Here is a 14,443-nt window from a genome sequence, read left to right as displayed (position 1 = left end):
TATGATAGGTCTGAAGAAGAAAATGGGAAACTACTTTGGTATCTGCCAAGAAAAGCTAGAATGGACAGTATGAATATGATCCACAGGGTCATGAAGAGTCATACATGACAGATCAATAACAAATGAGCAACAAACCTGGAAAAATTACTAGAAAATTGGCTGAATCCATGTTGAGAAGGACTTTGAATGCTAAACAGAAATCCCTTATTTCATCCTAAAGGCAATAGGGAGGCACTGGCACTTTTTCTATAAGGTCATGAATGGTCAGAAGTCTGTCTTACGAATATTCATTAATGGGGCAGCTAGGTAGTGGATAGAGCACCAGCCCTGGAGTCAGGAGGATCTGAGTTCAAATCTGACCTCAGACATGTAATACTTATTTAGTTGTGTGACCTTGGACAAGTTACATAACCCAATTGCTCTGCAAAAAACAAAAAAGAAAAAGAAAAAAGAAAATTAATTTGACATCTGAACAGAGGATGGACTGAAAAGAAGAGAGTCTAGAGGCAGAAGAAACAATTTGGAAGTTATTGCAATAACCTTATGAGGGATAAAGAGAGCCTGAACTAGGTATGGTTGCAGTTTGGGTGGAAAAAAGAATGGATGTTGAGATATTTAGAAAGTAGGATTGACAAGATTTGGCAAGTGCTTGGATATGCTAGTAAAGAATGATGTGTTAAAGATACCTCTGACTGGCCATTATGACCAGAAAGGACAATAATCAATGTTGGAAGGGATGTGGGAAATCTGGGATTCTAATGCATTGTTGGTGAAGTTGTGAACTCATTCAATCTTTCTGGAGAGCAATTTGGAATTACGCCCAAAGGACAACAAAAATGTGCATACCCTTTGATCCAACAATGTCACTGCTGGGTCTATACCCTGAAGAGATTATGAAAAAGGGTAAAAACATCACTTGTACAAAAGTATTCATAGCAGCCCTGTTTGTGGTGGCAAAGAATTGGAAATTAAGTGAATGACCTTCAATTGGGGAATGGCTTAGCAAACTGTGGTATATGTTTGTCATGAAACACTATTGTTCTATTAGAAACCAAGAGGGATGGGAATTGAGGGAAGCCTGAAAGGATTTGCATGAACTGATGACAAGTGAGATGAGCAGAACCAGAAAAAAAACATTGTACACCCCAACAGCAACATGGGGGTGATGATCAACTGTAATGGACTTCTCATTCCATCAGTGCAACAATCAGGCACAACTTTGGGATATCTACAATGGAGAATACCATCTGTATCCAGAGAAAGAATTGTGGAGTTTGAACCAAAGACTATTACCTTTAATTTTTTTAAATTATCTTATTACTTAATTTTTCTATCTCAAATTTTATTTTTTTCCTTAAGGATATGATTTCTCGGGGCAGCTAGGTGGCGTAGTCGGGGCAGCTAGGTGGCATAGTGGATAAAGCACCAGCCTTGGAGTCAGGAGTACCTCGGTTCAAATCTGGTCTCAGACACTTACTTAGTAATTACCTAGCTGTGTGGACTTGGACAAGTCACTTAACCCCATTTGCCTTGCAAAAACCTAAAAAAAAAAAAAAAAGATATGATTTCTCTCTCATCACATTCAACTTAGATCAATGTAATACCATGTAAGCAATGTAAAGACTACAGACTGCGTTCTGTGGGGGATGGGGGGAGGAAAGCAGGATAAGGGGAAAACATTGTAAAACTCAAAATAAGTAAAATCTTCCTTTAAAAAAGTATGTCTGAGGTTGTGCTGGGAGAAGGGGTATATTTGGTGCCAAAAATAATGAAATCTGCTTTGGGTATATTACATTTGTAACACCAGCAATTGGTGATGCATGACTGGAGTTCAGAGGAGATATTTGTTCTAGGTATTTGAATCTAGCAGTTATACCTTCCACATCATGACTTTCATCATCATAGTTTCGATATATTATAGGTCGCCATAAAAAGTTAAATGAGATTTTTTAGGAGTTTTGCAGAAACTGTAGAAAATATGCAAAGGCCAAAACAATACAGAAAAAGTTTAAAAACTCAGAAATGCACAAAATATAAGTATAGTATTGAACAATATCAACATAGTTTGTCCTTTAATACCATAATAATTCAAACTTCTTCTATGATGTGAAGGGGATCAAAAATATTATACAGATTTCTACATATGATCATTGATAATGTGATTTTCCGGATCATGGGACACCACCCCATGTAGTAGAATGTGGAAGGGACATGGAAGGGAATAACTGTAGTTGTCTGCTTAAAGATTATAATTGAATCCATAGAAACTATTGTGATTATCATAGATAAAAGAGGGAAAAAACGGTTCTGGTCATAGTCTTAGGGTATGCCTATAATAAGAGGGCAAGACATAGATGATTTAAAAGAGAATCATCCATACAGTTTTATAAGAAGCATACACTACAAGTAGGAGAATCAAAAATGGGTAATTTCATAAGAACCAAAAGAAGAGGGGAATTTTTAGGAGGGAAAGACTGATGCTGCCAAATGCCACAGACAGGTCAAGCAGAATGAGGAATGGGAAGATCTCAACTAAGTCCCACAGAGCTCTGCCATAACCTTATAGAGAAATTTGGTCAGTGGTATATTAGACAAATGACTTTCTATAGTAAGAAAGCATTGGCAACTTTGAAGACAATCTTTGGAAGTCAGATTGCAAAGTGTTAAAAATCTAGTGAGAGGAGAGGAAGTAGAAGCAAAGAAAATAGACAGCTTTTTCAAATTTGGCTGTGAAATGCAGAAGAGGCATAGGATGCTTGTTTAAGGGAATGGCAAGACCAAGTGATTTTTTTCAGCATGTAAGAGATCTGACCATATTTGTGGATAGCAAGATGGGGAATCAGTTGATGGGGAGAGAGTGAATACTAAAGAGAGGGGATGATTGTAAGTCATAAATTGAGGTAGAGCAATCTTCAGGTCTATCTCATCCATTTGCAGACATCAGCTTAATGACAATGGGTAAATCAATTGCACTGAGCCTCAGTTTCTTCATTTATAAAATGGTGATAATAATAGTATATAACTCAAAAGGTCTTTTTTACCCATTAAATGAAATGAAGCAGGTACATCACTATGTAAATGTCAGCTATTTTTGAAAGTTCCAAAAATCAACTTGGTGTGGTATAATAAGTGGAAGAGTATTTCATGTAACGGAAGGACCTAGAAAAAAATACAACAATAAAAATTTCTTTACCTACATACCTGAATTTACACCAAGTCTTGCTTCTGTTGTTGGGCTACTTAGAAGACCTTTTAAAATTGTGCCTAATATCTTGGAAGCATCTCAATCTCCTAGTAGATTTCAATCAAATCTCCCTGGCCATTTCCACTATAAATAATAAATGATGATGGATTCCATTTACATTTTACCTTTATATATTTCCTGAGATTTAGGCAGGTGGAGAGGAGGGATTGTGAGAAAGTTCAATTTATGAATTCTGGAAAAGTGGCTTCTTTATTCTCTAACTATTCAATTTAGATTCAATTTTCCTTATTTCCAGAAATAGCTTTCTAATGCCTCTGACCTAACCTGCTGACAAGGAACTTCTCTTTGCCATTTGGGACAGTCCCTGGACCCACAGTGGGCATCTCAGAAAGTCTGGGTATAGGATTTGAGATCAGAGCAAAGGTTGAGACTCCACCTCGAAAAATTATAGATTTAGAGATGTGAGAAACATCAGGTCTTAACTCCCTCATTTTAAGAATAAAGAAATTGAGCCCTAGAAAGGTTGTGTCTTGCCCAGAGTCACACAGCTAATAAGGTCCAGAGTCAGCTTCAAATCTCAACCCTTCAATTCCAAATTCATCACAAGACTCAGTTCAAGAACCATATAAAATCTTTTTCTTTTTTTTTTTAGATTTTGACAAGGCAAATGGGGTTAAGTGGCTTGCCCAAGGCCACACAGCTAGGTAATCATTAAGTGTCTGAGGCTGGATTTGAACTCAGGTACTCCTCACTCCAGGGCTGGTGCTTTATCCACTATGCCACCTAGCCACCCCTATATAAAAACTTTACAGATATCCTCTCAACACTGGTTTTCACTCTCTAAGCTACTCTATAGGTTTTTTTTGGTTAGTATATAGGCTTATTTTTGTACATATGCAAATGTAGGTTACATGAAAACAAGTTTCATTTTTGGTCTTTGCATCCCCCAGTACCTAGAACATAGAACATAATATTATTATCATTATTATTAATTATTATTGTTATTATTATTATTATTACTAATCAACATTAATAAATGTTGATTAGTTGATTTACCGATTGAAGATGACCTTCTGGTCCCCACCCACACTTCTGACTTTCTCCCTTCCTTTTCCTATCACTCCTCTGCTCCCCTTTTCTTCCTCTCTGGCATGAGTGACTAAAGGAAGTCTTAGAGATGAGAGGTAACAACCCAGCACACCTAGGGAAATACATCAAGTGTACATTTTCAGCATCTGGCCAGAATGAGGAAGAGAGAGCAGAGGCGATAGCTGTAGGCAAAAGGGGGGTGGGGAGGGTACAAGGAGGAGAGACTGAGATGTTTTTCTCCTGAGACCTCTTACTCACTCCTGGAGGCAACGGCTTTCTCTCCTTTCCCCCACCTTTTCTCTATTCATTCAGATATGATGTTCCGGGATCACATGGGAGTACTCTCGCTCTCTGTCGTTCTCTCTCTCTCTCTCTCTCTCTCTCTCTCTCTCTCTCTCTCTCTCTCTCTTGGCTTTATAACTTCCTCCTCTCCTGGTCCTTTAAATAGGTTTATTATATAGAAAAATTCATTTATTGGAAAAAGAAAAATTGGTGGGGGAGGGAGAGAGCAGTGGGAGGAGAGAGAGAGAGAGAGAGAGAGAGAGAGAGAGAGAGAGAGAGAGAGAGAGAGAGAGAGAGAGAGAGAATGGCAAAGACAGCTAGCCAAGAAGCCGGGGAGGGGAGGGAGGAGTGATTGAAGAGGCAGAAGAGGGAGCAGGATGGCACTAGCCAGCTTCCAACCACATAGCCCCAGGCCAAGGAGAGGCACAGGTAGGAAGAGGTTAAGAAAGCCTGAGCTCCGGAGACGGAAGCCATCCGTGTGCTGGTAATGGCTCAGATTGAGGAGTCCCTGGGGGAATCCTTGTCCGTTGGTCCCTGCGCTGGCTCGCCCGATTCACCCCAAAGTTGCTGTCAGCTGGACACAAGAAGCACCCTTCCCAGCAAGTAAGTTGTCTTTTCTCTTTGTCCTCTATTTAGCAGCCAGAGAGACCCAGGAGCCTTCAGGGGAGTTGGTGGACTGAGAGAACCTTTGAGGTAGAGCGGGCGGAGGCGTCCCTGGGGATGGATATGCGTGCCAAATTCAGCAGGTGGCCGGACTGGCAAAGGGCACCTTCTGCGGAGGGACCAGCCCGGGAGAGAGTGGCATGGGTTAGAAGTTCAACCAGGAAGCTGGGAGATGTTCTTGCTCCTGGGACGGGTGTAGAGCCTCAGGATTTTAGCTTGAGGAATTATCCTTGCCTTCCCCTGGTTTGTGTGGACTGCCCTAGGGACCATCGGGGAGGTTTGCGCAATGGTAACGGAACTCTCAGTTCAGAGGTGGGGATGGAGGCAAGGTGGGGGGGTGTTTTGGGGTCTAGTTGGCTGTTAGGTGAGAAGGGAAATTCCTGTGGAATCAGCCACTTCAAAAGTGGGGTGGGGTGGGGAACGGGGGTGGCATAGAGGATGTTAAGAGGATTCTGCTTCCCATAAATCTTTACCTTAATCCTGCTTTCTCTTTTAAAGTCTGCCAATTAGAAAACACTACTTCTGTATTTTTTCCTATCTTGGGTTTTATTCCATAAGAGTGAAAGGCTTAAAGGCCATCTAGTCCAATCCCTTGTGAGGTCCAAAGTATTAAAAATGATTAGCCCAAGGCCACATAGGTAATAAATATCAAGGTCTCAATTGAATCCCAGATCCTCTATCTCTGTCCAATTTTCCAATATACCATATATCCTGTCTGTTTGGCCATCCAATTTCTTTGCAATATTGTTCAATGAATCTTGTGGTCAGGGTCCCTGCCAAGCCAGGTCAGAGGGAAGCAATAGCATAAGTGGAAAAAGCTATGAGCCTGGATCCAGAAAATCTGGGTTGGAATCCTGACTTTGTGATTTGCTACTTGTGTAACACTGGGAAAATCAATTCTTTGAACCTCAGTTTTCTTATCTATAAAATTAGGAGGTTGGGCTAGAATCTTAGGCATTTCTAATTTGGCCATGGATCTCCAAGGGAATTCATGGATACAGTTCGGGGGTCAGCAAAATTGGATAAGAAAAAAAATTACATCTATTTTCATTATCCTCTAACTGAAATTTAATATCAATTATTATTGTAGACAACAAACATTCTGAGAAAATGTACATTGGCTTCACCAAACTGCCAATGGAATCTACAACACAAAAAAAAGTTAATAACTCCTGGGTTTGAAGATCCATGATGTCTCTGTCAATTAATTTATTTAGCCACACTGAACTCTTTTACCTCCTTACGGAGAAACTCAGTAAACTGTACTTGTGATCCCTGTTAGTCTCGTGCCTTTCTGCAAGGCAGGAAACTCCCCAGTGAAGAATCCTAGGGACTGGGCTTTGCTTCCTGTGTGAGTTCCTCTGGATTAAGGAAAGGGGCCAAGTTTCTTTCTCCATACCTACTCCATCCCTTGCCCTCAAGTGTTTGAACATTCCAAGAGCTATCCTAGACATCAGATTGAATAAAATAAACTCAGACTGCACCTGAATGCCCTGTCCAAGGCAGGGCAGAATAGTGAGCTATCCTTTCATAATGGTTTTTCAATAACCATTGCATACTTTCTAATACCATCTCAAAGCTCACCAACTGGTAAGAATGCAATCCTTAGACTCTCTAAAATAAGATAGGCTGGGGAGCTGGAACAGGCTTGATAATGACAGAGCTTTAGAGGAGATTTGCATTCTCTAAAAAAAAGCTCTAGACCCATGTTATCACACTTTGAAAATAATACAAAAGTGTCTGGTGAGGGAAGCATGTGCGGGTATGTGGTAAACAGCAAGGAGAAACTGTCACTCCAAGAAGAAATGATGTCATTCTATTTCCAGGTATAATGGTACCTATTCAGTGGTGAAGGGAAAGTGGGGAAGATTGGGGAAGGTGGAAAGTTTGGGTCCAGGGTAGGTGGTTGAAAAGAAATAAAAGGGGACTCTAACAACTCTTAATGTTGGAGCTATTACTGGAGATGACAGCTCATATATATGGTCTTCACTGACATATTAGGACTGGGCTTCCTCAGAGCAAAACTTCATCCCCACAAAAGGAATTATCCATCCTTTTCTCAATATCACAACTCAGGCCCAAGCATGTCAGTCAGATACTTCCAAAATCTGCAAACAATTGGACTACCCACTAGGAGTTACAAATAGGTCTCAACCAGGTATTTCTTACCAAGTTCTTGTCCAGGTGGCATCGAAGCATTATGTCAGGGCAGCTAGGTGGTGCCTAGAGTATCAGCCCTGGAATCAGAAGGACCTGAGTTCAAATCTGGCCTCAGACACTTAATACTTAGTTGTGTGACCTTGGGCAAGTCACTTAACCCCATTGCCTTGAAAAAACCAACCCCCCCAAAAGTATTATGTCCACCTTTCTCTACCTTTCCAAAGAGATGGGTCCATGAGGGTCCAGTGTGCCCAAACTAGAGAGAGAGGGCTGCCTCAGTAGCTTCCTATGGATAAAGAGCTTTGTGGGTCATGACTAATCCCGTCACAGTTCCCCAGAATTTCTCAATACAACTTTCTCCCAATCTGTGCTTTGCAATCCTGCTCCAAGCATCCTGGGCAGTTCAGAGCCTGTTCTACCATGGAACCCAGCAGAGACATCAGCTCAACTCATCCACAACAGCATTTCCTCAATGATGCCCAGCCGCCTGCTGCACTCACATCAATCAGAGTGAATCCCTTTGTTGTCCCCACAGATGCTCCCCTCGGCCCCAGAAGATTTCTGCTGTGCTTTGTGTCAACTCTGTTCTGGGGATGCTTATGACTGCTCCAGTCTATATGTGATGAAGGTAACCAAACAGCAGGGGAAACCAATGGGAATTCCCACTGGCTAGTTTTCATTTCCTCAGCTCTCCCAGAAAGATTTCCTGACCCTTGCACTTTTCATAACTAATGGGTAGCCAAATACACTCCACATAGTGGAAAGACATCATGACCTACTAGAGACTATGTTGTTACGGCATGAATTCAGGGCACTAGAGCAGGACATGACATCCTCCTATATCTAGAAGCTTTTATCCGTGGATCTCTCAGTTTCTCTCCTGATCAAAGAGGCCTCAATATCCCAACTCCACAATCTATCTATGAATGATCCATTTTGCTTATCCTTAGAGATCATCTAAATTGGTCTTTCATTTTACAAATGAGGAAACTGAAAGTTAGAGCTCTTCTATGACTCCCCCCAAGAACAAAAGGTAATTAGATACAGGTTATATGAATTAGGTAGTGTGATGTAACGAGTGCTTGACTTAAAGCAAAGCAAAATCATGGTTCAAATCGCTTCCAATATTCACTGTGTGAAGGATGATAAAAGCACTTAACCTGTCTGAGCTTTCATTTCATCTATAAAATGCGAATAGCTATAGTACTTATTTAACAGGACAGCTAGGTGATGCCATAATTCACAGAACTCCCTGGAGTTAGGAAGACTCATTCATCTTCCTGAGTTCAAATCTGGTCTCAGACATGTACTAGCTGTGTGACCCTGGGCAAGTCATTTAACCCTGCTTGCCATCAACTTCCCCTGGGCAAGTCATTTAACCCTGTTTTCCTCAATTTCCCCCATCTATAAAATGAATTGTAGAAGGAAATGGTAAACCACTCCAGTATCTTTGCCCCCCTCCCCCCCAAAAAATTGGGTCAGGGAGAGTCAGACACAACTGTTAACAATTGAACAATAACAACTTATTTAATAAAAATGGTGTGTGTGTGTGTGTGTGTGTGTGTGTGTGTGTGTGTTTGTGTAAGATGTCCCAAAAATCTTGGTACAGTTTTAAGCATTAATAGCTTCAGGCAGAATTCAAACCTCAGAGTCTCTGATCCCACTTTCATTTACTCATTCTACTATACTATAGACAAGCCAAAGAAAATCTTAAATCCTCTCCTCCATCATGCTTCAGGGCTTCCCCTCTCTACTATTAAACCTTAAGTATTCAGGGGAAGCCAACTCATAGTCCTGAACTGGAGACTGTTCAGAAAATGAATCAGCTCCCTTCTCTAACTCCCCAGTCATAATCCCATAAGGCTCCATACAACCAATCAGAAAAAGTTTCAATTCTCCCATATGAATTGACTCTGGATTCTCTGTGCTGATGGAGGGGAGCAGTGACAGGGAATTGTCTATGTGGCCTTGGAGTGTATTATGGGACCATTTTGGCAGCAAATTTATATTTCTAATTATGTTTTGCTTAAGTTAAAATGTGTTGCATTCCCTGATCAAATGTTGTCTGGGTACTTTGGGAGAAGAAAAAATTGGGGGGCGGGAGAACAAGAAACTGGTCCAGCTAAGTGATCTAAGAGAGGCATGTGGAGATTAAAAATTCATTTTAGATAACTCAGGGCAGCTTAAATCCTTTGGCTACATAATGAGAAAATAGAATTCATTTGAAAAGACCCTGATATTGGGAAAGATTAGAGGCAAAAGGAGAAGGGAAGGGCAGAGGTTGAGATAGGTAGTATCATGGAAACTATGAACAGGAGCTTGGATAGACTTTGGGAGATGGTGGGGATTAGAAGGGCCTGTGCTAGGGGTCAAGAAGAGTAAGACAGGACTGGACAACAGTAGATAGCCCATCTTCAGATAAACATTTTTCCAGTTAATTGAAAAGCTAAGAGTTGTTATGTTTTTAAGCATGTTTATTCGGATCAGGGTAGACAGTATTAATAACAAAAGATTTTTTGACTTGTGATGGAAAATGGCATCCACATCCAGAGAAAGAACTATGGAGTCTGAATGCAGACCAAAGCAAACTATTTGGACTTTTCAAAATGTGTTTTTTTGTTTCTTCTTTCTCATGGTTTTTTTTCCTTTTCTTCTGACTTTTCTTTCACAACATGATTGATATAGAAATACATTAAATATAATTGTCCATGTATAACCTATGTCAGATTACCTGCTCTCTTGATGAGGAGGAAGGGAAGGGTGGGAGGGAGAAACTTTTGCAAAAATAAATGCTAAAGGGGCGGCTAGGTGGTGTAGTGGATAAAGCACCTGCCCTGGAGTCAGGAGTACCTGGGTTCAAATCCAGTCTCAGACACTTAATAATTACCTAGCTGTGTGGACTTGGGCAAGCCACTTAACCCCGTTTGCCTTGCAAAAAAATCCTAAAAAAATGCTAAAAATTATCTTTACATATAATTGGAAAAATAAATTTTTTAAAGAAGGCTAAAAAAGAAAATTATCTTTACATGTAATTGGGAAAATGAAAGAAAACATTTATCAGTGATCTTGGGGTAAATAAAACCATTTCTCACCATCAAATAAAAGAATTTTTCCAACTTCCCTAAAAAGTCAATAATTTTAAAGTGGAGCAAGATGTATTGAAGTTAGACTGAGCAAAGAGCACTGGAATCTTATCCTCAGGAAATTTTTTTCTAGGTAAGAAGAAAGCATCTTCTTCCTAGGAGGACTTTGATGTAGGCCTGCCTAAAAACATTGAGAAAGACTAGATGAATTCTTTCCAGGCCAATGTCAGCCTGGTTTTTTTTTAGTTCTTCCTACCTTGGCATTTTGATAAGCAGGCTATTCTAGTAAATAAAGGCCATGAGGGGAGAGAGAGCTTTCCAAAGATTCTTGCTGCAAGTTAAGAGTCTGAATCAGACTCTTAACACATGGTCCTAGAGGCTGGCTCATTATCTCTCTAACCCATGGGAGCAAAGAGACTGGAATGATCTGACAAGATGTTGGCCAGCTTACTGGTGCTGTGTGACCACCAAAAGGCAAGGAGAGAGAAAATCTCTCTCAGACACCCATCCTTGTGTCTTTCTCTACCAGATGTCTGTCTGGCCAAGTAGTCCCCACTTCTGTGAGCCAACAGTTTCTGGTGTGCATTAGAAAAGAGAAAGATGAAGTGACTCTAATACACTGAAAAAAAATGTAATCAATCATTATATATAACCCAATTCATTTTATCTATTATGCATATGAACTGCATTCATTGTTCCTACTATATGCTAGATATTCAGAATGAAAAGATCAATTTTTTTAAAAAAAGACCTTGTCCAATACTTTAGATATATTGCTTCTTCTGTAGTCCCAGCATCACTACTTTAGCCTAGGGCATCTTCTCTTCCTATCTGAATTATTAAAACAATATCCTACTTGGTTTTATTGTTTGCAATGTCTTCACTTTCCAATCCACCCAACATACCATTGTCAAACTACCAAATAAATTTTTTTTACATGTTCTCTCCTCTAAAACTTACTCTATTGACTGCTACACTGCCTTCCATGTTATAACCTCACCCTACCTATTTTATAAGTATATACCTATTTTATTTTTTACTTACTGAGACATTTTGTCCATTCCAGGAAGGTATGCCTCACTGTCTCCAGCGTGCCACTTAAAATCTATACCATATTCAAAATTTATATTCATACATATGTAATTTTTGTGTCTGTTTCATATAATATAATTTGTCTGTTTCATTATAGATCATTCCCCTTCAACTGCCATTTGTTCCAGCCACCTAGCCATTCCTTTTTTCTGGCTCACCATAGGAGCTTAATGGAGGCTAGTCAAACTGTCTGTTATCTCAAGTGACATTCCACGGCTGAAATGCATCCCCTCCCTCTTAGAATTCCTAGTTCCTACAAAGTTCAGCTCAAGTGCTCCCTCCTTAAGGTTTTTCCTGATTCTCTCCTTCCCCTACCTACTGTTCCCCCCCAAATTACCTTGTATTTATTATTATCTGAATATATGTGACATGTTATTTTTCTTGCTAGAATTTAAGTTCTGAATGGCAGGAATTGTTTCACTTTTATTTTATAAACCCCAACAAATGTTTGGTATATTATAGGTGATTATTTGATTTATTGATTTCATATAAAGTATATTCCCTTCCTGGACCATAAGCTACTTCAGAAAAAGAACTGTATTTCATATTCAAACTTCAAAGAATATTAAAACTGGAAGGAATCTTCTAGTTGAAATCTCTCAATTTACAGATGTCAGAACTGAGACCCACATTGGGTAAGTGATCTGCACAGCATCACAACTAAGTTAATAGCAGTTCCAGGACTCAGAAGAGGTCTAGGTGACACAGTGAATAGAATGCCAGGCTTGGAGTCAGGAAGATTCATCTTCCTGAGTTAAGCTGGCCTTAGACACTTTCTAAGTACATGACCCTAAGTAAGTCATTTAATTCTATTTGCCTCAGTTTTCTCAACTGTAAAATAAACTGGATAAGGAAATGGTGAATCACTCCAATATCTTTGCCAACTTAACCCCAGTTGGGGTCATGGAGAGTTAGATAAGACTGAACAATAACAGAGTTAAGAATTCAGGTCTTCTGACACTCATACCAGGTGATTTGAACTCCTTGAGGGCAACCCGAAACTACTCTTTATTTATTTTGAAAGGGAATATGATATAATGGATACCTCATTAGACTTGAGATAAGGACACACAGATTTAAATTCTACCTCACATATTAACTAGCTGGTTGTACTACCATTACTTCACTGCACTAATCGCCTCAGCATTTCTATCTATAAAATGAGGCTTATGCTTCTTATAATACTTATCTCCCAGAGTTGTGAGAATAGTGCTTCACAAATCTGAAAATTCTCTATAAATATGTTATTAAGTTCTAGTTCCTCTTAACCATCTTTGACCTACACTCTCCAATTTGAAGGTCATTATCCTACATGTACAAAAATTTTCACAAAATAGTAGTTCTATTCTTTGGTAATCACTTAGGACAACGCCTTTATTAAGCTCCTACTGTGTGCAGAATATCTACCACAAACAGTAGTCATAGCCTTTCCTTGTTCTTCTCATATGTTTTAAAATGCCTTTTTTTTTTTTTCAAATTGTCCTTGCCATTTTTATAAGTATCATCCTGGACTTTAGCATTAAAATCCTGACATCTCAGAATTTATGGAATGGAATTAACTGTACTTTGAATAAGAATACTATCTGTCTGAAGCTCTTATAGTTTTAATTTTCCTGTTTATCTTTGCTTAACTTTCTTCCATTTTTTAGATATTCTTTTTAAAAATGTTATTGTTTTATTTTTAATTTATATATAAAACAAATATTTCCATAGCACAGTATATTACAAGATGTTCTCTTTAAATTAGAGGGCTTCTTGTGCAGTTACTCTAGAGAAATTACTGTTCCATCCTTTTCTTGTTGGTCACTATAATTTGTAACTTCATTGTCAGAATTTTAACTGAGTCCCCTCTTTTTCTTAAGTCATCTTAACTTTATCTCTCATTATACAAGCATGTGTGTGTGTGTGTGTGTGTGTGTGTGTGTGTGTGTGTGTATGTATACACAAATTAGGAAGCTAATGTGCTACTGGGGGAAAAAATCAAGCTCTCTAAGTCATATTCTGTATATATTTGTCTAAAAACATATAAAATAAGGGCAGCTAGTGGATAGTTTGGCTCATTGGATAGAATACCAACACTATGTAGTCAGGAGGACCTAAGTTCAAATTTTATATCAGACACAATACTTGCTTAGTAGTGAGACCTTGGATAAGTCATTAAACCCCATTGTCCTGCAAATATATATATAAATCATACAGATTGTCTTCAGTCCTTTCCCTTGTTACTTCCTTCTGAAACTTACCAGGATCCTCCTCTCTGAAGTCCCTTCTCTATTTAGGTCTTTGATTCTTCAATCTTCTTTTATTCTTCTATCCTACTACTCCAGATCCCTCCATGGTTTTTGCTGTTGTATCTTAAAATGCTTTATCCCTGCACATAATTTTCAATTTAAAACTCTCTTAATCAGATTGGTAAGCCTCCAGGTAAAGCTATTTTTCTTAGTCCTCATGAGGTGAGTCTTGAATTCCATTCCTTGTCAAAAACCTATCATTCTTAAGCTATAGTCCAGAAAACCGAATCCTGTTCTTTGATACCATCTGCATGCCCAGCTGCTCACTTCATGCATCTTCTCTTGACTTCCAGAGTCTCAAACCTTCAACTGGAAGAAGAGATTTTTAAAAAAATATATCACCTCCATCTCAACATCTTTCACTTTCCTCTCCAGGACATCCATGTTACTCAAGATACATCCTTGGCTTCCATGGGTGTTCTCACCTGCTACTGCGTGAATCGGCAGACGTCTGCATTCTGTAGCCCGGTCTGTGCCAAAGACTTCTGGCAAGACTGCTTCTAAATTTTTAGTGGAGCCAGGTCCTTTATCCTCAGAAAAGTGTAAGCATTAAAGACCTGAAATTTTACAACTCAGAT

At 39.3% G+C, this 14,443-nt stretch overlaps 1 protein-coding gene across 2 annotated transcripts in view; it reads left to right on the top strand.

Annotated features, from left to right (window-relative positions):
• Positions 1–4,709: 4,709 nt before the first annotated feature.
• Positions 4,710–14,443, top strand: part of KCNJ5 (potassium inwardly rectifying channel subfamily J member 5) — a 56,645-nt gene continuing 46,911 nt past the window's right edge. The window contains exons 1-2 of one of the 2 annotated variants that reach the window (XM_074216336.1): positions 4,710–5,179; positions 7,935–8,027. The gene's annotated coding sequence lies outside the window, so the exon portion shown is untranslated. The remainder of the gene's footprint in view (positions 5,180–7,934; positions 8,028–14,443) is intronic. The other variant, XM_074216337.1, reaches the window with a different exon arrangement.

Source organism: Macrotis lagotis, chromosome 1 (assembly GCF_037893015.1).
Source record: "Macrotis lagotis isolate mMagLag1 chromosome 1, bilby.v1.9.chrom.fasta, whole genome shotgun sequence".
NCBI lineage: Eukaryota > Metazoa > Chordata > Mammalia > Peramelemorphia > Peramelidae > Macrotis > Macrotis lagotis.
This window is presented reverse-complemented; position numbering and strand designations above follow the sequence as displayed.